Genomic DNA, 27,805 nt, shown 5'->3' with positions numbered 1-27,805 from the left:
TCGTCAATGGGAAGGTCCAGTGGATACAGTAAACCTGCAGAGGCCCATCGGAATGTAAAACTGGTGACACAGGAATCGCTCATAACATAGACAGTAGGAAGACTCAGTCTTCCTGTACTTAAGTCGGCATTGTGTCTCTTATATTTAATTTCGATGCAATTTGTGTGTTTCATCGCCAATGGGAAGGTCCAGGGGATACAGTAAACCTGCAGAGGTGCATCGGAATGTAAAACTGGTGACACAGGAAACGCTCAAAACATTGACTGTAAGAAGATTGTTTTCTTGAATTTAAGTCGGCATTGTGTCTCTTATATTTAATTCCGATGCAATTTCTGTGTTTCATCTTCACTGTGAAGGTCCAAGGGATACAAAAAAACCTTTAGAGGTGCATTGGAATGTAAAACTGGTGACACAGGAAACGCTCAAATTATAGACAGTAGGAAGACTCAGTCTTCCTGTACTTAAGTCGGCATTGTGTCTCTTATATTTAATTCCGATGCAATTTCTGTGTTTCATCGTCAATCGGAAGGTCCAAGGGATACAGTAAACCTGCAGAGGTGCATCGGAATGTAAAACTGGTGACACAGGAAACGCTCAAAACATGAACCGTAAGAAGACTCAGTTTTCTTGTACTTAAGTCGGCGTTGTGTCTCTTATAGTTAATTCCGATACAATTACTGTATTTCATCGTCAATGGGAAGGTCCAATGGATACAGTAAACCTGCAGAGGTCCATCGGAATGTAAAACTGGTGACACAGGAAACGCTCAAAACATTGACTGTAAGAAGATTGTTTTCTTGTACTTAAGTCGGCATTGTGTCTCTTATATTTAATTCCGATGCAATTTCTGTGTTTCATCGTCACTGTGAAGTCCTAGGGATACAGTAAACCTGTAGAGGTGCATCGGAATGTAAAACGGGTGACACAGGAAACGCTCAAATTATAGACAGTAGGAAGACTCAGTCTTCCTGTACTTAAGTCGGCATGGTGTCACTTGTATTTCATTTCGATGCAATTCCAGTGTTTCATCGTCAATGGAAAGGTCCAAGGGATACAGTAAACCTGCAGAGGTGCATCAGAATGTAAAACTGGTGACACAGGAAACGCTCAAAACATAGCCAGTAGGAAGACTCAGTCTTCCTGCACTTAAGTCGGCATTGTGTCTCTTATATTTAATTCCGATGCAATTTCTGTGTTACATCGTCACTGTGAAGTCCAAGGGATACAGTAAACCTATAGAGGTGCATCGGAATGTAAAACGGGTGACATAGGAAACGCTCAAAGTATAGACAGTAGGAAGACTCAGTCTTCCTGTACTTAAGTCGGCATTGTGTCTCTTATATTTAATTCCGAAGCAATTTCTGTGTTTCATCGTCAATCGGAAGGTCCAAGGGATACAGTAAACCTGCGGAGGTGCATCGGAATGTAAAACTGGTGACACAGGAAACGCTCAAAACATAGACCGTAAGAAGACTCAGTTTTCTTGTACTTAAGTCGGCATTGTGTCTCTTATATTTAATTCCGATTCAATTTCTGTGTTGCATCGTCAGTTGGAAGGTCCAATGGATACAGTAAACATGCATAGTTCCTTCGGTATGTAAAACTCGTGACACAGGAAACGCTCAAAACATAGACAGTAGGAAGCCTCAGACTTCCTGTACTTAAGTCGGCATTCTGTCTCTTATATTTAATTTCGATGCAATTTGTGTGTTTCATCGCCAATGGGAAGGTCCACAGTATACAGTAAACCTGCAGAGGTGCATCGGAATGTAAAACTGGTGACACAGGAAACGCTCAAAACATTGACTGTAAGAAGACTGTTTTCTAGTACTTAAGTCGGCATTGTGTCTCTTATATTTAATTCCGATGCTATTTCTGTGTTTCATCGTCACTGTGAAGGTCCAAGGGATACAGTAAACCTGCAGAGGTGCATCAGAATGTAAAACTGGTGACACAGGAAACGCTCAAAACATAGACAGTAGGAAGACTCAGTCTTCCTGTACTTAAGTCGGTATTGTGTCTCTTATATTTAATTCCGATGCAATTTCAGTGTTTCATCAGTCACTGTGAAGTCCAAGGGATACAGTAAACCTGTAGAGGTGCATCGGAATGTAAAAAGGGTGACATAGGAAACGCTCAAATTATAGACAATAGGAAGACTCAGTCTTCCTGTACTTAAGTCGGCATTGTGTCTCTTATATTTAATTCCGATGCAATGTCAGTGTTTCATCGTCACTGTGAAGGTCCAAGGGATACAGTAAACCTGTAGAGGTGCGTCGGAATGTAAAACTGGTGAAACAGGAAACGCTCAAATTATAGACAGTAGGAAGACTCAGTCTTCCGGTACTTAAGTCGGCATTGTGTCTCTTACATTTAATTCCGATGCAATTTCTGTGTTTCATCGTCAATGGGAAGGTCCAAGGGATACAGTAAACCTGCAGAGGTGCATCAGAATGTAAAACTGGTGACACAGGAAACGCTCAAACATAGACAGTAGGAAGACTCAGTCTTCCTGTACTTACGTCGGAATTGTGTCTCTTATATTTAATTCCGATGCAATTTCTGTGTTTCATCGTCAATCGCAAGGTCAAAGGGATACAGAAAACCTGCAGAGGTGCATCGGAATGTAAAACTGGTGACACAGAAAACGCTCAAAACATAGACCGTAAGAAGACTCAGTTTTCTTGTACTTAAGTCGGCGTTGTGTCTCTTATATTTAATTCCGATGCAATTACTGTGTTTCATCGTCAATGGGAAGGTCCAAGGGATATAATAAACAAGCAGAGGTGTATCGGAAAGTGAAACTGATGACACAGGAAACGCTCAAAACATAGACAGTAGGAAGACTTAGTCTTCCTGTACTTAGGTCGGCATTGTGTCTCTTATGTTTAATTCCGATGCAATTTCTGTGTTTCATCGTCAATGGGAAGGTCTGAGGGATACAGTAAACCTGCAGAGGTGCATCGGAATGTAAAACTGATGACACAGGAACGCTCAAAACATAGAAAGTAGGATGACTCAGTCTTCCTGTACTTAAGTCGGCATTGTGTCTCTTATATTTAATTCCGATGCAATTTCTGTGTTTCATCGTCAATGGGAAGTTCCAAGGGATACAGTAAACCTGCAGAGGTGCATCGGAATGTAAAACTGGTGACACAGGAAACGCTCAAACATAGACCGTAAGAAGACTCAGTTTTCTTGTACTTAAGTCGGCGTTGTGTCTCTTATATTTAATTCCGATTCAATTTCTGTGTTTCATCGTCAATGGGAAGGTCCAGTGGATACAGTAAACCTGCAGAGGCCCATCGGAATGTAAAACTGGTGACACAGGAATCGCTCAAAACATAGACAGTAGGAAGACTCAGTCTTCCTGTACTTAAGACGGCATTGTGTCTCTTATATTTAATTTCGATTAAATTTGTGTGTTTCATCGCCAATGGGAAGGTCCAGGGGATACAGTAAACCTGCAGAGGTGCATCGGAATGTAAAACTGGTGACACAGGAAACGCTCAAAGCATTGACTGTAAGAAGATTGTTTTCTTGAATTTAAGTCGGCATTGTGTCTCTTATATTTAATTCCGATGCAATTTTTGTGTTTCATCGTCAATGGGAAGTTCCAAGGGATACAGTAAACCTGCAGAGGTGCATCGGAATTTAAACCTGGTGACACAGGAAACGCTCAAAACATAGACCGTAAGAAGTCTCAGTTTTCATGTACTTAAGTCGGCGTTGTGTCTCTTATATATAATTCCGATGCAATTTCTGATTATCATCGTCAATCGGAAGGTCCAAGGGATACAGTAAACCTGCAGAGGTGCATCGGAATGTAAAACTGGTGACACAGGAAACGCTCAAAACATAGACCGTAAGAAGACTCAGTTTTCTTGTACTTAAGTCGGCGTTGTGTCTCTTATAGTTAATTCCGATACAATTACTGTATTTCATCGCCAATGGGAAGGTCCAATGGATACAGTAAACCTGCAGAGGTCCATCGGAATGTAAAACTGGTGACACAGGAAACGCTCAAAACATTGACTGTAAGAAGATTGTTTTCTTGTACTTAAGTCGGCATTGTGTCTCTTATATTTAATTCCGATGCAATTACTGTGTTTCATCGTCAATGGGAAGGTCCAAGGGATATAATAAACAAGCAGAGGTGTATCGGAAAGTAAAACTGATGACACAGGAAACGCTCAAAACATAGACAGTAGGAAGACTTAGTCTTCCTGTACTTAGGTCGGCATTGTGTCTCTTATGTTTAATTCCGATGCAATTTCTGTGTTTCATCGTCAATGGGAAGGTCTGAGGGATACAGTAAACCTGCAGAGGTGCATCGGAATGTAAAACTGATGACACAGGAACGCTCAAAACATAGAAAGTACGAAGACTCAGTCTTCCTGTACTTAAGTCTGCATTGTGTCTCTTATATTTAATTCCGATGCAATTTCTGTGTTTCATCGTCAATGGGAAGTTCCAAGGGATACAGTAAACCTGCAGAGGTGCATCGGAATGTAAAACTGGTGACACAGGAAACGCTCAAACATAGACCGTAAGAAGACTCAGTTTTCTTGTACTTAAGTCGGCGTTGTGTCTCTTATATTTAATTCCGATGCAATTTCTGTGTTTCATCGTCAATGGGAAGGTCCAGTGGATACAGTAAACCTGCAGAGGCCCATCGGAATGTAAAACTGGTGACACAGGAATCGCTCATAACATAGACAGTAGGAAGACTCAGTCTTCCTGTACTTAAGTCGGCATTGTGTCTCTTATATTTAATTTCGATGCAATTTGTGTGTTTCATCGCCAATGGGAAGGTCCAGGGGATACAGTAAACCTGCAGAGGTGCATCGGAATGTAAAACTGGTGACACAGGAAACGCTCAAAACATTGACTGTAAGAAGATTGTTTTCTTGAATTTAAGTCGGCATTGTGTCTCTTATATTTAATTCCGATGCAATTTCTGTGTTTCATCTTCACTGTGAAGGTCCAAGGGATACAAAAAAACCTTTAGAGGTGCATTGGAATGTAAAACTGGTGACACAGGAAACGCTCAAATTATAGACAGTAGGAAGACTCAGTCTTCCTGTACTTAAGTCGGCATTGTGTCTCTTATATTTAATTCCGATGCAATTTCTGTGTTTCATCGGTAATGGAAATGTCCAAGGGATACAGTAAACCTGCAGAGGTGCGTCAGAATGTGAAACTGGTGACACAGGAAACGCTCAAAACATAGACAGTAGGAAGACTCAGTCTTCCTGTACTTAAGTCGGCATTGTGTCTCTTATATTTACTTCCTATGAAATATCTGTGTTTCATCGTCAACGGGAAGGTCCAAGGGATATAATAAACAAGCAGATGTGCATCGGAAAGTAAAACTGATGACACAGGAAACGCTCAAAACATAGACAGTAGGAAGACTTAGTCTTCCTGTACTTAAGTCGGCATTGTGTCTCTTATATTTAATTCCGATGCAATTTCTGTTTTCCATCGTCAATGGGAAGGTCCAAGGGATACAGTAAACCTGCAGAGGTGCATCGGAATGTAAAACTGATGAGACAGGAAACGCTCAAAACATAGACAGTAGGAAGACTCAGTCTTCCTGTACTTAAGTCTGCATTGTGTCTCTTATATTTAATTCCGATGCCATTTCTGTGTTTTATCGTTAATTAGAAGGTCCAAGGGATACAGTAAACCTGCAGAGGTGCATCGAAATGTAAAACTGGTGACACAGGAAACGCTCAAATCATAGACAGTAGGAAGACTCAGTCTTCCTGTACTTAAGTCGGCATGGTGTCACTTGTATTTCATTTCGATGCAATTCCAGTGTTTCATCGTCAATGGAAAGGTCCAAGGGATACAGTAAACCTGCAGAGGTGCATCAGAATGTAAAACTGGTGACACAGGAAACGCTCAAAACATAGACAGTAGGAAGACTCAGTCTTCCTGCACTTAAGTCGGCATTGTGTCTCTTATATTTAATTCCGATGCAATTTCTGTTTTCCATCGTCAATGGGAATGTCCAAGGGATACAGTAAACCTGCAGAGGTGCATCGGAATGTAAAACTGATGAGACAGGAAACGCTCAAAACATAGACAGTAGGAAGACTCAGTCTTCCTGTACTTAAGTCTGCATTGTGTCTCTTATATTTAATTCCGATGCCATTTCTGTGTTTCATCGTCAATGGGAAGGTCCAAGGGATACAGTAAACCTGCAGAGGTGCATCGGAATGTAAAACTGGTGACACAGGAAACGCTCAAATCATAGACAGTAGGAAGACTCAGTCTTCCTGTACTTAAGTCGGCATTGTGTCTCTTATATTTAATTCCGATGCAATTTCTGTGTTTCATCGTCAATGGGAAGTTCCAAGGGATACAGTAAACCTGCAGAGGTGCATCGGAATTTAAACCTGGTGACACAGGAAACGCTCAAAACATAGACCGTAAGAAGTCTCAGTTTTCATGTACTTAAGTCGGCGTTGTGTCTCTTATATATAATTCCGATGCAATTTCTGATTATCATCGTCAATGGGAATGTCCAAGGGATATAGTAAACCTGCAGAGGTGCATCGGAATGTAAAACTGATGACACAGGAAACGCTCAAATCATAGACAGTAGGAAGACTCAGTCTTCCTGTACTTAAGTCGGCATTGTGTCTCTTATATTTAATTCCGATGCAATTTCCGTGTTTCATCGTCAATCGGAAGGTCCAAGGGATACAGTAAACCTGCAGAGGTGCATCGGAATGTAAAACTGGTGACACAGGAAACGCTCAAAACATAGACCGTAAGAAGACTCAGTTTTCTTGTACTTAAGTCGGCGTTGTGTCTCTTATAGTTAATTCCGATACAATTACTGTATTTCATCGTCAATGGGAAGGTCCAATGGATACAGTAAACCTGCAGAGGTCCATCGGAATGTAAAACTGGTGACACAGGAAACGCTCAAAACATTGACTGTAAGAAGATTGTTTTCTTGTACTTAAGTCGGCATTGTGTCTCTTATATTTAATTCCGATGCAATTTCTGTGTTTCATCGTCACTGTGAAGTCCAAGGGATACAGTAAACCTGTAGAGGTGCATCGGAATGTAAAACGGGTGACACAGGAAACGCTCAAATTATAGACAGTAGGAAGACTCAGTCTTCCTGTACTTAAGTCGGCATGGTGTCACTCGTATTTCATTTCGATGCAATTTCAGTGTTTCATCGTCAATCGCAAGGTCCATGGGATACAGAAAACCTGCAGAGGTGCATCGGAATGTAAAACTGGTGACACAGGAAACGCTCAAAACATAGACCGTAAGAAGACTCAGTTTTCTTGTACTTAAGTCGGCATTGTGTCTCTTATATTTAATTCCGATGCAATTACTGTGTTTCATCGTCAATGGGAAGGTCCAAGGGATATAATAAACAAGCAGAGGTGTATCGGAAAGTAAAACTGATGACACAGGAAACGCTCAAAACATAGACAGTAGGAAGACTTAGTCTTCCTGTACTTAGGTCGGCATTGTGTCTCTTATGTTTAATTCCGATGCAATTTCTGTGTTTCATCGTCAATGGGAAGGTCTGAGGGATACAGTAAACCTGCAGAGGTGCATCGGAATGTAAAACTGATGACACAGGAACGCTCAAAACATAGAAAGTACGAAGACTCAGTCTTCCTGTACTTAAGTCTGCATTGTGTCTCTTATATTTAATTCCGATGCAATTTCTGTGTTTCATCGTCAATGGGATGTTCCAAGGGATACAGTAAACCTGCAGAGGTGCATCGGAATGTAAAACTGGTGACACAGGAAACGCTCAAACATATACCGTAAGAAGACTCAGTTTTCTTGTACTTAAGTCGGCGTTGTGTCTCTTATATTTAATTCCGATGCAATTTCTGTGTTTCATCGTCAATGGGAAGGTCCAGTGGATACAGTAAACCTGCAGAGGCCCATCGGAATGTAAAACTGGTGACACAGGAATCGCTCATAACATAGACAGTAGGAAGACTCAGTCTTCCTGTACTTAAGTCGGCATTGTGTCTCTTATATTTAATTTCGATGCAATTTGTGTGTTTCATCGCCAATGGGAAGGTCCAGGGGATACAGTAAACCTGCAGAGGTGCATCGGAATGTAAAACTGGTGACACAGGAAACGCTCAAAACATTGACTGTAAGAAGATTGTTTTCTTGAATTTAAGTCGGCATTGTGTCTCTTATATTTAATTCCGATGCAATTTCTGTGTTTCATCTTCACTGTGAAGGTCCAAGGGATACAAAAAAACCTTTAGAGGTGCATTGGAATGTAAAACTGGTGACACAGGAAACGCTCAAATTATAGACAGTAGGAAGACTGAGTCTTCCTGTACTTAAGTCGGCATTGTGTCTCTTATATTTAATTCCGATGCAATTTCTGTGTTTCATCGGTAATGGAAATGTCCAAGGGATACAGTAAACCTGCAGAGGTGCGTCAGAATGTGAAACTGGTGACACAGGAAACGCTCAAAACATAGACAGTAGGAAGACTCAGTCTTCCTGTACTTAAGTCGGCATTGTGTCTCTTATATTTATTTCCTATGAAATTTCTGTGTTTCATCGTCAACGGGAAGGTCCAAGGGATATAATAAACAAGCAGATGTGCATCGGAAAGTAAAACTGATGACACAGGAAACGCTCAAAACATAGACAGTAGGAAGACTTAGTCTTCCTGTACTTAAGTCGGCATTGTGTCTCTTATATTTAATTCCGATGCAATTTCTGTTTTCCATCGTCAATGGGAAGGTCCAAGGGATATAATAAACAAGCAGATGTGCATCGGAAAGTAAAACTGATGACACAGGAAACGCTCAAAACATAGACAGTAGGAAGAGTCAGTCTTCCTGTACTTAAGTCTGCATTGTGTCTCTTATATTTAATTCCGATGCCATTTCTGTGTTTCATCGTCAATTAAAAGGTCCAAGGGATACAGTAAACCTGCAGAGGTGCATCGAAATGTAAAACTGGTGACACAGGAAACGCTCAAATCATAGACAGTAGGAAGACTCAGTCTTCCTGTACTTAAGTCGGCATTGTGTCTCTTATATTTAATTCCGATGCAATTTCTGTGTTTCATCGTCAATGGGAAGTTCCAAGGGATACAGTAAACCTGCAGAGGTGCATCGGAATTTAAACCTGGTGACACAGGAAACGCTCAAAACATAGACCGTAAGAAGTCTCAGTTTTCATGTACTTAAGTCGGCGTTGTGTCTCTTATATATAATTCCGATGCAATTTCTGATTATCATCGTCAATGGGAATGTCCAAGGGATATAGTAAACCTGCAGAGGTGCATCGGAATGTAAAACTGATGACACAGGAAACGCTCAAATCATAGACAGTAGGAAGACTCAGTCTTCCTGTACTTAAGTCGGCATTGTGTCTCTTATATTTAATTCCGATGCAATTTCTGTGTTTCATCGTCAATCGGAAGGTCCAAGGGATACAGTAAACCTGCAGAGGTGCATCGGAATGTAAAACTGGTGACACAGGAAACGCTCAAAACATGAACCGTAAGAAGACTCAGTTTTCTTGTACTTAAGTCGGCGTTGTGTCTCTTATAGTTAATTCCGATACAATTACTGTATTTCATCGTCAATGGGAAGGTCCAATGGATACAGTAAACCTGCAGAGGTCCATCGGAATGTAAAACTGGTGACACAGGAAACGCTCAAAACATTGACTGTAAGAAGATTGTTTTCTTGTACTTAAGTCGGCATTGTGTCTCTTATATTTAATTCCGATGCAATTTCTGTGTTTCATCGTCATCGTGAAGTCCAAGGGATACAGTAAACCTGTAGAGGTGCATCGGAATGTAAAACGGGTGACACAGGAAACGCTCAAATTATAGACAGTAGGAAGACTCAGTCTTCCTGTACTTAAGTCGGCATGGTGTCACTTGTATTTCATTTCGATGCAATTCCAGTGTTTCATCGTCAATGGAAAGGTCCAAGGGATACAGTAAACCTGCAGAGGTGCATCAGAATGTAAAACTGGTGACACAGGAAACGCTCAAAACATAGACAGTAGGAAGACTCAGTCTTCCTGCACTTAAGTCGGCATTGTGTCTCTTATATTTAATTCCGATGCAATTTCTGTGTTACATCGTCACTGTGAAGTCCAAGGGATACAGTAAACCTATAGAGGTGCATCGGAATGTAAAACGGGTGACATAGGAAACGCTCAAAGTATAGACAGTAGGAAGACTCAGTCTTCCTGTACTTAAGTCGGCATTGTGTCTCTTATATTTAATTCCGAAGCAATTTCTGTGTTTCATCGTCAATCGGAAGGTCCAAGGGATACAGTAAACCTGCGGAGGTGCATCGGAATGTAAAACTGGTGACACAGGAAACGCTCAAAACATAGACCGTAAGAAGACTCAGTTTTCTTGTACTTAAGTCGGCATTGTGTCTCTTATATTTAATTCCGATTCAATTTCTGTGTTGCATCGTCAGTTGGAAGGTCCAATGGATACAGTAAACATGCATAGTTCCTTCGGTATGTAAAACTCGTGACACAGGAAACGCTCAAAACATAGACAGTAGGAAGCCTCAGAGTTCCTGTACTTAAGTCGGCATTCTGTCTCTTATATTTAATTTCGATGCAATTTGTGTGTTTCATCGCCAATGGGAAGGTCCACGGTATACAGTAAACCTGCAGAGGTGCATCGGAATGTAAAACTGGTGACACAGGAAACGCTCAAAACATTGACTGTAAGAAGACTGTTTTCTTGTACTTAAGTCGGCATTGTGTCTCTTATATTTAATTCCGATGCTATTTCTGTGTTTCATCGTCACTGTGAAGGTCCAAGGGATACAGTAAACCTGCAGAGGTGCATCAGAATGTAAAACTGGTGACACAGGAAACGCTCAAAACATAGACAGTAGGAAGACTCAGTCTTCCTGTACTTAAGTCGGTATTGTCTCTCTTATATTTAATTCCGATGCAATTTCAGTGTTTCATCAGTCACTGTGAAGTCCAAGGGATACAGTAAACCTGTAGAGGTGCATCGGAATGTAAAAAGGGTGACATAGGAAACGCTCAAATTATAGACAATAGGAAGACTCAGTCTTCCTGTACTTAAGTCGGCATTGTGTCTCTTATATTTAATTCCGATGCAATGTCAGTGTTTCATCGTCACTGTGAAGGTCCAAGGGATACAGTAAACCTGTAGAGGTGCGTCGGAATGTAAAACTGGTGAAACAGGAAACGCTCAAATTATAGACAGTAGGAAGACTCAGTCTTCATGTACTTAAGTCGGCATTGTGTCTCTTACATTTAATTCCGATGCAATTTCTGTGTTTCATCGTCAATGGGAAGGTCCAAGGGATACAGTAAACCTGCAGAGGTGCATCAGAATGTAAAACTGGTGACACAGGAAACGCTCAAACATAGACAGTAGGAAGACTCAGTCTTCCTGTACTTACGTCGGAATTGTGTCTCTTATATTTAATTCCGATGCAATTTCTGTGTTTCATCGTCAATCGCAAGGTCCAAGGGATACAGAAAACCTGCAGAGGTGCATCGGAATGTAAAACTGGTGACACAGAAAACGCTCAAAACATAGACCGTAAGAAGACTCAGTTTTCTTGTACTTAAGTCGGCGTTGTGTCTCTTATATTTAATTCCGATGCAATTACTGTGTTTCATCGTCAATGGGAAGGTCCAAGGGATATAATAAACAAGCAGAGGTGTATCGGAAAGTAAAACTGATGACACAGGAAACGCTCAAAACATAGACAGTAGGAAGACTTAGTCTTCCTGTACTTAGGTCGGCATTGTGTCTCTTATGTTTAATTCCGATGCAATTTCTGTGTTTCATCGTCAATGGGAAGGTCTGAGGGATACAGTAAACCTGCAGAGGTGCATCGGAATGTAAAACTGATGACACAGGAACGCTCAAAACATAGAAAGTAGGATGACTCAGTCTTCCTGTACTTAAGTCGGCATTGTGTCTCTTATATTTAATTCCGATGCAATTTCTGTGTTTCATCGTCAATGGGAAGTTCCAAGGGATACAGTAAACCTGCAGAGGTGCATCGGAATGTAAAACTGGTGACACAGGAAACGCTCAAACATATACCGTAAGAAGACTCAGTTTTCTTGTACTTAAGTCGGCGTTGTGTCTCTTATATTTAATTCCGATGCAATTTCTGTGTTTCATCGTCAATGGGAAGGTCCAGTGGATACAGTAAACCTGCAGAGGCCCATCGGCATGTAAAACTGGTGACACAGGAATCGCTCAAAACATAGACAGTAGGAAGACTCAGTCTTCCTGTACTTAAGACGGCATTGTGTCTCTTATATTTAATTTCGATGCAATTTGTGTGTTTCATCGCCAATGGGAAGGTCCAGGGGATACAGTAAACCTGCAGAGGTACATCGGAATGTAAAACTGGTGACACAGGAAACGCTCAAAGCATTGACTGTAAGAAGATTGTTTTCTTGAATTTAAGTCGGCATTGTGTCTCTTATATTTAATTCCGATGCAATTTCTGTGTTTCATCGTCAATGGGAAGTTCCAAGGGATACAGTAAACCTGCAGAGGTGCATCGGAATTTAAACCTGGTGACACAGGAAACGCTCAAAACATAGACCGTAAGAAGTCTCAGTTTTCGTGCACTTAAGTCGGCGTTGTGTCTCTTATATATAATTCCGATGCAATTTCTGATTATCATCGTCAATGGGAATGTCCAAGGGATATAGTAAACCTGCAGAGGTGCATCGGAATGTAAAACTGATGACACAGGAAACGCTCAAATCATAGACAGTAGGAAGACTCAGTCTTCCTGTACTTAAGTCGGCATTGTGTCTCTTATATTTAATTCCGATGCAATTTCTGTGTTTCATCGTCAATCGGAAGGTCCAAGGGATACAGTAAACCTGCAGAGGTGCATCGGAATGTAAAACTGGTGACACAGGAAACGCTCAAAACATAGACCGTAAGAAGACTCAGTTTTCTTGTACTTAAGTCGGCGTTGTGTCTCTTATAGTTAATTCCGATACAATTACTGTATTTCATCGTCAATGGGAAGGTCCAATGGATACAGTAAACCTGCAGAGGTCCATCGGAATGTAAAACTGGTGACACAGGAAACGCTCAAAACATTGACTGTAAGAAGATTGTTTTCTTGTACTTAAGTCGGCATTGTGTCTCTTATATTTAATTCCGATGTAATTTCTGTGTTTCATCGTCACTGTGAAGTCCAAGGGATACAGTAAACCTGTAGAGGTGCATCGGAATGTAAAACGGGTGACACAGGAAACGCTCAAATTATAGACAGTAGGAAGACTCAGTCTTCCTGTACTTAAGTCGGCATGGTGTCACTCGTATTTCATTTCGATGCAATTTCAATGTTTCATCGTCAATCGCAAGGTCCATGGGATACAGAAAACCTGCAGAGGTGCATCGGAATGTAAAACTGGTGACACAGGAAACGCTCAAAACATAGACCGTAAGAAGACTCAGTTTTCTTGTACTTAAGTCGGCGTTGTGTCTCTTATATTTAATTCCGATGCAATTACTGTGTTTCATTGTCAATGGGAAGGTCCAAGGGATATAATAAACAAGCAGAGGTGTATCGGAAAGTAAAACTGATGACACAGGAAACGCTCAAACATAGACAGTAGGAAGACTTAGTCTTCCTGTACTTAGGTCGGCATTGTGTCTCTTATGTTTAATTCCGATGCAATTTCTGTGTTTCATCGTCAATGGGAAGGTCTGAGGGATACAGTAAACCTGCAGAGGTGCATCGGAATGTAAAACTGGTGACACAGGAAACGCTCAAACATAGACCGTAAGAAGACTCAGTTTTCTTGTACTTAAGTCGGCGTTGTGTCTCTTATATCTAATTCCGATGCAATTTCTGTGTTTCATCGTCAATGGGAAGGTCCAGTGGATACAGTAAACCTGCAGAGGCCCATCGGAATGTAAAACTGGTGACACAGAAATCGCTCAAAACATAGACAGTAGGAAGACTCAGTCTTCCTGTACTTAAGTCGGCATTGTGTCTCTTATATTTAATTTCGATGCAATTTGTGTGTTTCATCGCCAATGGGAAGGTCCAGGGGATACAGTAAACCTGCAGAGGTGCATCGGAATGTAAAACTGGTGACACAGGAAACGCTCAAAACATTGACTGTAAGAAGATTGTTTTCTTGAATTTAAGTCGGCATTGTGTCTCTTATATTTAATTCCGATGCAATTTCTGTGTTTCATCTTCACTGTGAAGGTCCAAGGGTTACAAAAAAACCTTTAGAGGTGCATTGGAATGTAAAACTGGTGACACAGGAAACGCTCAAATTATAGACAGTAGGAAGACTCAGTCTTCCTGTACTTAAGTCGGCATTGTGTCTCTTATATTTAATTCCGATGTAATTTCTGTGTTTCATCGGTAATGGAAATGTCCAAGGGATACAGTAAACCTGCAGAGGTGCGTCAGAATGTGAAACTGGTGACACAGGAAACGCTCAAAACATAGACAGTAGGAAGACTCAGTCTTCCTGTACTTAAGTCGGCATTGTGTCTCTTATATTTATTTCCTATGAAATTTCTGTGTTTCATCGTCAACGGGAAGGTCCAAGGGATATAATAAACAAGCAGATGTGCATCGGAAAGTAAAACTGATGACACAGGAAACGCTCAAAACATAGACAGTAGGAAGACTTTAGTCTTCCTGTACTTAAGTCGGCATTGTGTCTCTTATATTTAATTCCGATGCAATTTCTGTGTTTCATCGTCAATGGGAAGTTGCAAGGGATACAGTAAACCTGCAGAGGTGCATCGGAATTTAAACCTGGTGACACAGGAAACGCTCAAAACATAGACCGTAAGAAGTCTCAGTTTTCATGTACTTAAGTCGGCGTTGTGTCTCTTATATATAATTCCGATGCAATTTCTGATTATCATCGTCAATGGGAATGTCCAAGGGATATAGTAAACCTGCAGAGGTGCATCGGAATGTAAAACTGATGACACAGGAAACGCTCAAATCATAGACAGTAGGAAGACTCAGTCTTCCTGTACTTAAGTCGGCATGGTGTCACTTGTATTTCATTTCGATGCAATTTCAGTGTTTCATCGTCAATGGAAAGGTCCAAGGGATACAGTAAACCTGCAGAGGTGCATCAGAATGTAAAACTGGTGACACAGGAAACGCTCAAAACATAGACAGTAGGAAGACTCAGTCTTCCTGCACTTAAGTCGGCATTGTGTCTCCTATATTTAATTCCGATGCAATTTCTGTGTTACATCGTCACTGTGAAGTCCAAGGGATACAGTAAACCTATAGAGGTGCATCGGAATGTAAAACAGGTGACATAGGAAACGCTCAAATTATAGACAGTAGGAAGACTCAGTCTTCCTGTACTTAAGTCGGCATTGTGTCTCTTATATTTAATTCCGAAGCAATTTCTGTGTTTCATCGTCAATCGGAAGGTCCAAGGGATACAGTAAACCTGCGGAGGTGCATCGGAATGTAAAACTGGTGACACAGGAAACGCTCAAAACATAGACCGTAAGAAGACTCAGTTTTCTTGTACTTAAGTCGGCATTGTGTCTCTTATATTTAATTCCGATTCAATTTCTGTGTTTCATCGTCAGTTGGAAGGTCCAATGGATACAGTAAACCTGCATAGTTCCTTCGGAATGTAAAACTCGTGACACAGGAAACGCTCAAAACATAGACAGTAGGAAGCCTCAGTCTTCCTGTACTTAAGTCGGCATTCTGTCTCTTATATTTAATTTCGATGCAATTTGTGTGTTTCATCGCCAATGGGAAGGTCCACGGTATACAGTAAACCTGCAGAGGTGCATCGGAATGTAAAACTGGTGACACAGGAAACGCTCAAAACATTGACTGTAAGAAGACTGTTTTCTTGTACTTAAGTCGGCATTGTGTCTCTTATATTTAATTCCGATGCTATTTCTGTGTTTCATCGTCACTGTGAAGGTCCAAGGGATACAGTAAACCTGCAGAGGTGCATCAGAATGTAAAACTGGTGACACAGGAAACGCTCAAAACATAGACAGTAGGAAGACTCAGTCTTCCTGTACTTAAGTCGGTATTGTGTCTCTTATATTTAATTCCGATGCAATTTCAGTGTTTCATCAGTCACTGTGAAGTCCAAGGGATACAGTAAACCTGTAGAGGTGCATCGGAATGTAAAAAGGGTGACATAGGAAACGCTCAAATTATAGACAGTAGGAAGACTCAGTCTTCCTGTACTTAAGTCGGCATTGTGTCTCTTATATTTAATTCCGAAGAAATTTCTGTGTTTCAACGTCAATCGGAAGAACCAAGGGATACAGTAAACCTGCGGAGGTGCATCGGAATGTAAAACTGGTGACACAGGAAACGCTCAAAACATAGACCGTAAGAAGACTCAGTTTTCTTGTACTTAAGTCGGCGTTGTGTCTCTTATATTTAATTCCGATGCAATTTCTGTGTTTCATCGTCAGTGGGAAGGTCCAATGGATACAGTAAACCTGCATAGTTCCTTCGGAATGTAAAACTCGTGACACAGGAAACGCTCAAAACATAGACAGTAGGAAGACTCAGTCTTCATGTACTTAAGACGGCATTGTGTCTCTTATATTTAATTCCGATGCAATTTCTGTGATTCATCGTCCATGGGAAGGTCCAAGGGATACAGTAAACCTGCAGAGGTGCATCGGAATGTAAAACTAGTGACACAGGAAACGCTCAAAACATAGACAGTAGGAAGACTCAGTCTTCCTGTACTTAAGTCGGCATTGTGTCTCTTACATTTAATTCCGATGCAATTTCTGTGTTTCATCATCAATGGGAAGGTCCAAGGATACAGTAAACCTGCAGAGGTGCATCGGAATGTAAAACTGGTGACACAGGAAACGCTCAAACATAGACCGTAAGAAGACTCAGTTTTCTTGTACTTAAGTTGGCTTTGTGTCTCTTATACTTAATTCCGATGCAATTTCTGTTTTCCATCGTCAATGTGAAGGTCCAAGGGATACAGTAAACCTGCAGAGGTGCATCGGAATGTAAAACTTATGACACAGGAAACGCTCAAAACATAGACAGTAGGAAGACTCAGTCTTCCTGTACTTAAGTCGGCATTGGGACTCTTATATTTATTTCCGATTAAATTTCTGTGTTTCATCGTGAATGGGAAGGTGCAAGGGATACAGTAAACCTGCAGAGGTGCAACGTAATGTAAAACTGGTGACACAGGAAACGCTCAAAACATAGACTGTAAGAATACTCAGTTTTCTTGTACTTAAGTCGGCGTTGTGTCTCTTATATTTAATTCCGATGCTATTTCTGTGTTTCATCGTCAATGGGAAGGCCCAAGGGATACAGTAAACCTGCAGAGGTGCATCGAAATGTAAACCTGGTGACACAGGAAACGCTCAAATCATAGACAGTAGGAAGACTCAGTCTTCCTGTACTTAAGTCGGCATTGTGTCTCTTATATTTATTTCCGATGAAATTTCTGTGTTTCATCATCAATGGGAAGGTCCAAGGGATATAATAAACAAGCAGAGGTGCATCGGAAAGTAAAACTGATGACACAGGAAGCGCTCAAAACATAGACAGTAGGAAGACTTAGTCTTCCTGTACTTAAGTCGGCATTGTGTCGCTTATATTTAATTCCGATGCAATTTCTGTTTTTAATCGTCAATGGGAAGGTCCAAGGGATACAGTAAACCTGCAGAGGTGCATCCGAATGTAAAACTGATGACACAGGAAACGCTCAAAGCAAAGACAGAAGGGAGACTTAGTCTTCCTGTACTTAAGTCAGCATTGTGTCTCTTATTTTTAATTCCGATGCAATTTCTGTGTTTCATCGTCAAAGGGAAGGTCCAGGGGATACAATAAACCTGCAGAGGTGCATCGGAATGTAAAACTGGTGACTCAGCAACCGCTCAAAACATAGACAGTACTAAGACTCAGTCTTCCTGTACCTAAGTCGGCACTGTGTCTCTTATATTTAATTCCGATGCAATTTCTGTGATTCACCGTCACTGTGAAGGTCCAAGGGATACAGTAAACCTGCTGAGGTGCATCGGATAGTAAAACTGGTGACACGGGAAACGCTCAAAACATGGACAGTAGGAAGACTCAGTCATCCTGTTCTTAACTCGGCATTGTGTCTCTAATATTTAATTCCGATGCAATTTCTGTGTTTCATCGTCAATGGGAAGTTCCAAGGGATACAGTAAACCTGCAGAGGTGCATCGGAATGTAAAACTGGTGACACAGGAAACGCTCTAAACATAGACCGTAAGAAGACTCAGTTTTCTTGTACTTAAGTTGGCGTTGTGTCTCTTATATTGAATTCCGATGCAATTTCTGTGTTTCATTGTCAATGGGAAGGTCCAATGGATACAGTAAACCTGCAGAGGTCCATCGGAATGTAAAACTGGTGACACAGGAAACGCTCAAAACATAGACAGTAGGAAGACTCAGTCTTCCTGTACTTAAGTCGGCATTGTGTCTCTTATATTTAATTTCGATGCAATTTGTGTGTTTCATCGCCAATGGGAAGGTCCAGGGGATACAGTAAACCTGCAGAGGTGCATCGGAATGTAAAACTGGTGACACAGGAAACGCTCAAATCATAGACAGTAGGAAGACTCAGTCTTCCTGTACTTAAGTCGGCATTGTGTCTCTTATATTTATTTCCTATGAAATTTCTGTGTTTCATCGTCAACGGGAAGGTCCAAGGATATAATAAACAAGCAGATGTGCATCGGAAAGTAAAACTGATAACACAGGAAACGCTCAAAACATAGACAGTAGGAAGACTTAGTCTTCCTGTACTTAAGTCGGCATTGTGTCTCTTATATTTAATTCCGATGCAATTTCTGTTTTCCATCGTCAATGGGAACGTCCAAGGGATACAGTAAACCTGCAGAGGTGCATCGGAATGTAAATTGATGAGACAGGAAACGCTCAAAACATAGACAGTATTAAGACTCAGTCTTCCTGTACTTAAGTCTGCACTGTGTCTCTTATATTTAATTCCGATGCAATTTCTGTGTTTCATCGTCAATGGGAAGGTCCAAGGGATACAGTAAACCTGCTGAGGTGCATCGGATTGTAAAACTGGTGAAACGGGAAACGCTCATAACATAGACAGTAGGAAGACTCAGTCATCCTGTTCTTAACTCGGCACTGTGTCTCTAATATTTATTTCCGATTACATTTCTGTGTTTCATCGTGAATGGGAAGGTGCATGGGATACAGTAAACCTGCAGAGGTGCATCGGAATGTAAAACTGGTGACACAGGAAACGCTCAAAACATAGACCGCGTGAAGACTCAGTCTTCCTGCACTTAAGTCGGCATTGTGTCTCTTATATTTAATTCCGATGCAATTTCTGTGTTTCATCGTCACTGTGAAGGTCCAAGGGATACAGTAAACCTGTAGAGGTGCATCGGAATGTAAAACTGGTGACACAGGAAACGCTCAAATTATAGACAGTAGGAAGACTCAGTCTTCCTGTACTTAAGTCGGCATTATGTCACTTATATTTAATTTCGATGCAATTTGTGTGTTTCATCGCCAATGGGAAGGACCAAGGGATACAGTAAACCTGCAGAGGTGCATCGGAATGTAAAACTGGTGAGACAGGAAACGCACAAAGTATTGACCGTAAGAAGACTGTTTTCTGGTACTTAAGTCGGCATTGTGTCTCTTATATTTAATTCCGATGCAATTTCTGTGTTTCATTGTCACTGTGAAGGTCCAACTCATACAGTAAACCTGTAGAGGTGGATCGGAATGTAAAACTGGTGACACAGGAAACGCTCAAATTTTAGACAGTAGGAAGACTCAGACCTCCTGTACTTAAGTCGGCATTGTGTCTCTTATATTTAATTCCGATGCAATTTCTGTGTTTCATCGTCAATGGGAAGGCCCAAGGGATACAGTAAACCTGCAGAGGTGCATTGGAATGTAAAACTGGTGACACAGGAAACGCTCAAATCATAGACAGTAGGAAGACTCAGTCTTCCTGGACTTAAGTCGGCATTGTGTCTCTTATATTTATTTCCGATGAAACTTCGGTGTTTCATCGTCAATGGGAAGGTCCAAGGGATATAATAAACAAGCAGAGGTGCATCGGAAAGTAAAACTGATGACACGGGAAACGCTAAAAACATAGACAGTAGGAAGACTTAGTCTTCCTGTACTTAAGTTGGCATTGTGTCTCTTATATTTAATTCCGATGCAATTTCTGTGTTTCATCGTGAATGGAAAGGTCCAAGGGATACAGTAAACCAGCAGAGGTGCATCAGAATGTAAAACTGGTGACATAGGAAGCGCTCAAAACATAGACAGTAGGAAGACTCAGTCTTCCTGTACTTAAGTCGGCATTGTGTCCCTTATATTTATTTCCTATGAAATTTCTGTGTTTCATCGTCAACGGGAAGTTCCAAGGGATATAATAAACAAGCAGATGTGCATCGGAAAGTAAAACTGATGACACAGGAAACGGTCAAAACATAGGCAGTAGGAAGACTTAGTCTTCCGGTACTTAAGTCGGCATTGTGTCTCTTATATTCAATTCCGATGCAATTTCTGTTTTCCATCGTCAATGGGAAGGTCCAAGGGATACAGTAAACCTGCAGAGGTGCATCGGAATGTAAACTGATGAGACAGGAAACGCTCAAAACATAGACAGTAGGAAGACTCAGTCTTCCTGTACTTAAGTCTGCATTGTGTCTCTTATATTTAATTCCGATGCAATTTCTGTGTTTCATCGTCAATGGGAAGGTCCAAGGGATACAATAAACCTGCAGAGGTGCATCAGAATGCAAAACTGGTGACACAGGAAACGCTCAAAGCATAGGCAGTAGGAAGACTCAGTCTTCCTGCACTTAAGTCGCATTGTGTCTCTTATATTTAATTCCGATGCAATTTCTGTTTTCCATCGTCAATGGGAAGGTCCAAGGGATACAGTAAACCTGCAGAGGTGCATCGGAATGTAAACTGATGAGACAGGAAACGCTCAAAACATAGACAGTAGGAAGACTCAGTCTTCCTGTACTTAAGTCGGCATTGTGTCTCTTATATTTAATTCCGATGCAATTTCTGTGTTTCATCGTCAATGGGAAGTTCCAAGCGATACAGTAAACCTGCAGAGGTGCATCGCAATTTAAACCTGGTGACACAGGAAACGCTCAAACATAGACCGTAAGAAGACTCAGTTTTCGTGTACTTAAGTCGGCGTTGTATCTCTTATATATAATTCCGATGCAATTTCTGATTTTCATCGTCAATGGGAAGGTCCAAGGGATACAGTAAACCTTCAGAGGTGCATCGGAATGTAAACTGATGAGACAGGAAACGCTCAAAACATAGACAGTACTAAGACTCAGTCTTCCTGTAGTTAAGTCGGTACTCTGTCTCTTATATTTAATTCCGATACAATTTCTGTGATTCATCGTCACTGTGAAGGTCCAAGGGATACAGTAAACCTGCTGAGGTGCATCGGATTGTAAAACTGGTGACAAGGGAAACGCTCAAAACATAGACACTAGAAGGACTCAGTCATCCTGTTCTTAACTCGGCACTGTGTCTCTAATATTTAATTCCGATGCAATTTCTGTGTTTCATCGTCAATGGGAAGTTCCGAGGGATACAGTAAACCTGCAGAGGTGCATCGGATTGTAAAACAGGTGACATAGGAAACGCTCAAAACATAGACCGTAAGAAGGCTCAGTTTTCTTGTACTTAAGTCGGCATTGTGGCTCTTATATTTAATTCCGATGCATTTTCTGTGTTTCATCGTCAATGGAAAGTTCCAAGGGATACAGTAAACCTCCAGAGGTGCATCAGAATGTAAAACTGGTGACACAGGAAACGCTCAAAACATAGACAGTAGGAAGAATCAGTCTTCCTGTACTTAAGTCGGCATTGTGTCTCTTATATTTATTTCCTATGAAATTTCTGTGTTTCATCGTCAACAGGAAGGTCCAAGGGATATAATAAACAAGCAGATGTGCATCGGAAAGTAAAACTGATGACACAGGAAACGCTCAAAACATAGTCAGTAGGAAGACTTGGTCTTCCTGTACTTAAGTCGGCATTGTGTCTCTTATATTTAATTCCGATGCAATTTCTGTTTTCCATCGTCAATGGGAAGGTCCAAGGGATACAGTAAACCTGCAGAGGTGCATCGGAATATAAATTGAGTCTTGTTACGGTCTATGTTTTGATCGTTTCCTGTGTCACCAGTTTTACATTCCGATGCACCTCTGCAGGTTTACTGTATCCCTTGGACCTTCCGATTGACGATGAATCACAGAAATTGCATAAAATTAAATATAAGAGACACAATGCCGAATTCATTTCAAGAAAACTGAGTCTTCTTAGGGTCTATGTTTTGACCGCTTCCTGTGTCACCAGTTTTACATTCCGATGCACCTCTGCAGGTTTACTGTATCCTTTGGACCTTCCCATTGACGACGAAACACAGAAATTGCATCGGATTTAAATATAAGAGGCACAATGCCGACTTAAGTACTGGAAGACTGAGTTATCCTACTGTCTATGTCTTGATCGTTTCCTGTCTCACCAGTTTTACATTGCGATTTACCTCTGTAGTTTAACTGTATCCATTGGACCTTCCCATTGACGATGAAACACAGCTAAAGCATCGGAATTAAATATAAGAGACACAATACCTACATAAGTACAGGAAGGCTGAGTCTTCCTTCTGTCTATGTTTTGAGCGTTAACTGTGTCACCAGATTTACATTCCGATGCACCCCTGCAATATTACTGTATCCATCGGGCCATCCCATTGACGATGAAGCTCAGAAATTGCGTCGGAAATAAATATAAGAGACTCAACGCCAACTTAAGTACAAGAAAACTGAGTCTTCCTACGGTCTATAATTTGAGCGTTTCCTGTGTCACCAGTTTTACATTCCGATGCACCTCTGCTGGTTTACTGTATCCCTTGAACCTTCCCATTGACGATGAAATAGAAAAATTGCATCGGAATTAAATATAAGAGACACAATGCCGACTTAAGTACAAAAAGACTGAGTCTTCCTACTATGTTTGAGCGTTTCCTGTGTCACCAGTTTTACATTCCGATACACCTCTGGAGGTAACTGTATCCCTTGGACCTTCCCATTGGCGATGAAACACAGAAATGGCATCGGAATGAAATACAAGAGACACAATGCCGACTGAAGTACAGGAAGACTGAGTCTTCCTACTGTCTATGATTTCAGCCTTTCCTGTGTCACCAGTTTTAGATTTCGATGCACCTCTGCAGGTTTACTGTTTCCCTTGGACCTTCACAGTGACGATGAAACACAGAAATTGCATCGGAATTAAATATAAGAGACACAATGCCGACTTAAGTACAGGAAGACTGGGTCTTCTTCCAGTCTATGTTTGAGCGTTTCCTGCGTCACCAGTTTTACATTCCGATGCACCTTTGCAGGTTTACTGTATCCCATGGACCTTCCCATTGACGATGAAACACAGAAATTTTATCGGAATTAAATACGAGAGACACAATGCCGGCTTAAGTACATGAAAACTGCGTCTTCTTACGGTCTATGTTTCGAGCGTTTCCTGTGTCACCAGCTTTACATTCCGATGCACCTCTGGAGGTTTACTGTATCCCTTGGACCTTCCAATTGACGATGAAACACAGAAATAGCATCGCAATTAAATATAAGAGACACAATGCCGACTTAAGTACAGGAAGCCTGAGTCTTACCAATGTCTATGTTTGGAGCGTTTCCTGTGTCATCAGTTTTACATTCCGATGCACCTCTGCAGGTTTACTGAATCCCATGGACCTTCCCATGACGATGAAACACAGAAATTGCATCGGAATTAAATATAAGAGACACAATGCCGACTTAAGTACAGGAAGACTGAGTCTTCCTACTGTCTATGTTTTAAGCGTTTCCTGTGTCACCAGTTTTACATTCCGATGCACCTCTGCAGGTTTAATGTATCCATTGGACCTTCCCATTGACGAAGAAACACAGAAATTGCATCGGAATTAAGTATAACAGACACAATGACGACATAAGTATAGGAAGATTGAGTCTTCCTACTGTCTATGTATTGAGCGTTTCCTGCGACACCAGTTTTACATTCCGATGCACCTCTGCAGGTTTACTGTATTCATTGGACCTTCCCATTCACGATGATACACAGAAATTGCATCGGAATTAAATATTAGAGACACAATGCCGACTTAAGTACAAGAAATCTGAGTCTTCTTAAGGTCTATGTTTTGAGCGTTTCCCGTGTCACCAGTTTTACATTCCGATGCACCTACGCAGGTTTTCTGTGTCCCTTGGACCTTCCCAATGACATTGAAGCTCAGAAATTGCATCGGAAATAAATATAAGAGACACAATTCCGACTTAAGTACAGGAAGACTGACCGTTTCCTGTGTCACCAGTTTTACATTCCGATGAACCTTTGCAGGTTTACTGTATCCCTTGGACCTTCCCATTTACAATGAAACACAGAAATTGCATCGGAATTAAATATAAGAGACACAATGCCGACTTAAGTACAGGATGACTGAGTCTTCCCAATGTCTTTGTTTTGAGCGTTTCCTGTGTCATCAGTTTTACATTCCGATGCACCTCTGAAGGTTTACTGTATCCCATGGACCTTCCCATTGACGATGAAACACAGAAAATGCATCGGAATTAAATATAAGAGACACAATGCCGACTTAAGTACAGGAAGACTGAGTCTTCCTACTGTCTATGTTTTAAGCGTTTCCTGTGTCACCAGTTTTATATTCCGATGCACCTCTGCAGGTTTAATGTATACATTGGTCCTTCCCATTGACGAAGAAACACAGAAATTGCATCGGAATTAAGTATAACAGACACAATGACGACTTAAGTACAGGAAGATTGAGTCTTCCTACTGTCTATGTTTTGAGCGTTTCCTGCGACACCAGTTTTACATTCCGATGCACCTCTGCAGGTTCACTGTATTCATTGGACCTTCCCATTGACGATGAAACGCAGAAATTGCATCGGAATTAAATATTAGAGACACAATGCCGACTTAAGTACAAGAAAACTGAGTCTTCTTAAGGTCTATGTTTTTTGCGTTTCCCGTGTCACCAGTTTTACATTCCGATGCACCTCTGCAGGTTTACTGTATCCCTTGGACCTTCACAGTGTCGATGAAACACAGAAATTGCATAAAATTAAATATAAGAGACACAATGCCGAATTCATTTCAAGAAAACTGAGTCTTCTTAGGGGCTATGTTTTGACCGCTTCCTGTGTCACCAGTTTTACATTCCGATGCACCTCTGCAGGTTTACTGTATCCTTTGGACCTTCCCATTGACGACGAAACACAGAAATTGCATCGGATTTAAATATAAGAGACACAATGCCGACTTAAGTACTGGAAGACTGAGTAATCCTACTGTCTATGTCTTGATCGTTTCCTGTCTCACCAGTTTTAAATTGCGATGCACCTCTGGAGTTTTACTGTATCCATTGGACCTTCCCATTGACGATGAAACACAGAAAAACATCGGAATTAAATATAAGAGACACAATACCGACATAAGTACAGGAAGGCTGAGTCTTCCTACTGTCTATGTTTTGAGCGTTTCCTGTGTCACCAGTTTTACATTCCGATGCACCTTTGCAGGTTTACTGTATCCATTGGACCGTCCCATTGACGATGAAACACAGAAATTGCATTGGAATTAAATACAACAGACACAATGCCGACTTAAGTACAGGAAGATTGAGTCTTCCTACTGTCTATGTTTTGAGCGTTTCCTGCGTCACCAGTTTTACATTCCGGTGCACCTCAGCAGGTTTACTGTATCCATCGGATCTTCCCATTGACGATGAAAGACAGAAATTGCATCGGAATTTAATATAAGAGACACAACGCCGACTTAAGTACAAGAAAACTGAGTCTTCTTAAGGTCTATGTTTTGAGCGTTCCCGTGTCACCAGTTTTACATTCCGATGCACCTCTGCAGGTTTACTGTGTCACTTGGACCTCCCCATTGACGATGAAGCTGAGAAATTGCATCGGAAATAAATATAAGAGACTCACCGCCGACTTAAGTACAAGAAAACTGAGTCTTCCTAGGGTCTATGTTCTGAGCGTTTCCTGTGTCACCAGTTTTACATTCCGATGCACCTCTGCAGGTTTACTGTATCCCTTGAAACTTCCCGTTGACGATGAAATAGAAAAATTGCATCGGAATTAAATATAAGAGACACAATGCCGACTTAAGTACAGAAAGACTGAGTCTTCTTCCAGTCTATGTTTTGAGCGTTTCCTGTGTCACCAGTTTTACATTCCGATGCACCTCAGGACGTTTACTGTATCGCTTGGACCTTCCAATTGACGATGAAACACAGAAATTGCATCGGAATTAAATATAAGAGACACAATGCCGACTTAAGTACAGGAAGCCTGAGTCTTCCCAATGTCTATGTTTGGAGCGTTTCCTGTGTCATCAGTTTTTCATTCCGATGCACCTCTGCAGGTTTACTGTATCCTTTGGACCTTCCCATTGACGACAAAACACAGAAATTTGCATCGGATTTAAATATAAGAGACACATTGCCGACTTAAGAACTGGAAGACTGAGTATTCCAACTGTCTACGTCTTGATCGTTTCCTGTCTCACCAGTTTTACATTGCGATGCAGCTCTGCATGTTTACTGTATCCTTTGGGCGTTCACAGTGACGATGAAACACAGAAATTGCATCGGAATTAAATATAAGAGACACAATGCCGACTTAAGTACAGGAAGACTGAATATTCCTACTGTCTATCTTTTGAGCGTTTCCTGTGTCACCAGTTTTACATTCCGATGCAGCTCTGGAGGTTTACTGTATCCCTTGGACCTTGCCATTGACGATGAAACACAGAAATTGCATCGGAATTAAATATAAGAGACACAATGCCGACTTAGGTACTGGAAGACTGAGTAATCCTACTGTCTATGATTTCAGCATTTCCTGTGTCACCAGTTTTAGATTTCGATGCACCTCTGCAGGTTTGCTGTTTCCCTTGGACCTTCACAGTGAAGATGAAACACAGAAATTGCATCGGAATTAAATATAAGAGACACAATGCCGACTTAAGTACAGGAAGACTGAGTCTTCTTCCAGTCTATGGTTTGAGTGTTTCCTGCGTCACCAGTTTTACATTCCGATGCACCTCTGCAGGTTTACTGTATCCCATGGACCTTCCCATTGACGATGAAACACAGAAATTGCATCGGAATTAAATATAAGAGACACAATGCCGACTTAAGTACAGGAAGAGTTTGTCTTTCTACTGTCTATGTTTTGAGCGTTTCCTGTGTCGCCTGTTTTACATTCCGATGCACCTCTGCATGTTTACTGTATCGCTTGGACCTTCCCATTGGCGATGAAACACAGGAATGGCATCGGAATTAAATATAAGAGACACAATGCCTACTGAAGTACAGGAAGACTGAGCCTTCCTACTGTCTATATTTTGACCGCTTCCTGTGTCTCCAGTTTTACATTCCGATGCACCACTGCAGGTTATCTGTATCCCTTGGACCTTCCCATTGACGACGAAACACTGAAATTGCATCGGATTTAAATATAAGAGACACAATGCTGACTTAAGTACTGGAAGACTGAGTAATCCTACTGTCTATGTCTTGATCGTTTCCTGTCTCACCAGTTTTACATTGCGATGCACCTCTGCAGTTTTACTGTATCCATTGGACCTTCCCTTTGACGATGAAACACAGAAATTGCATCGGAATTAAATATAAG

This window comes from Schistocerca nitens, chromosome 2 (genome assembly GCF_023898315.1).
Source record: "Schistocerca nitens isolate TAMUIC-IGC-003100 chromosome 2, iqSchNite1.1, whole genome shotgun sequence".
NCBI classification, from domain to species: domain Eukaryota; kingdom Metazoa; phylum Arthropoda; class Insecta; order Orthoptera; family Acrididae; genus Schistocerca; species Schistocerca nitens.
The sequence above is the reverse complement of the archived record's forward strand: the minus strand, read 5'-3'. Positions refer to the sequence as shown.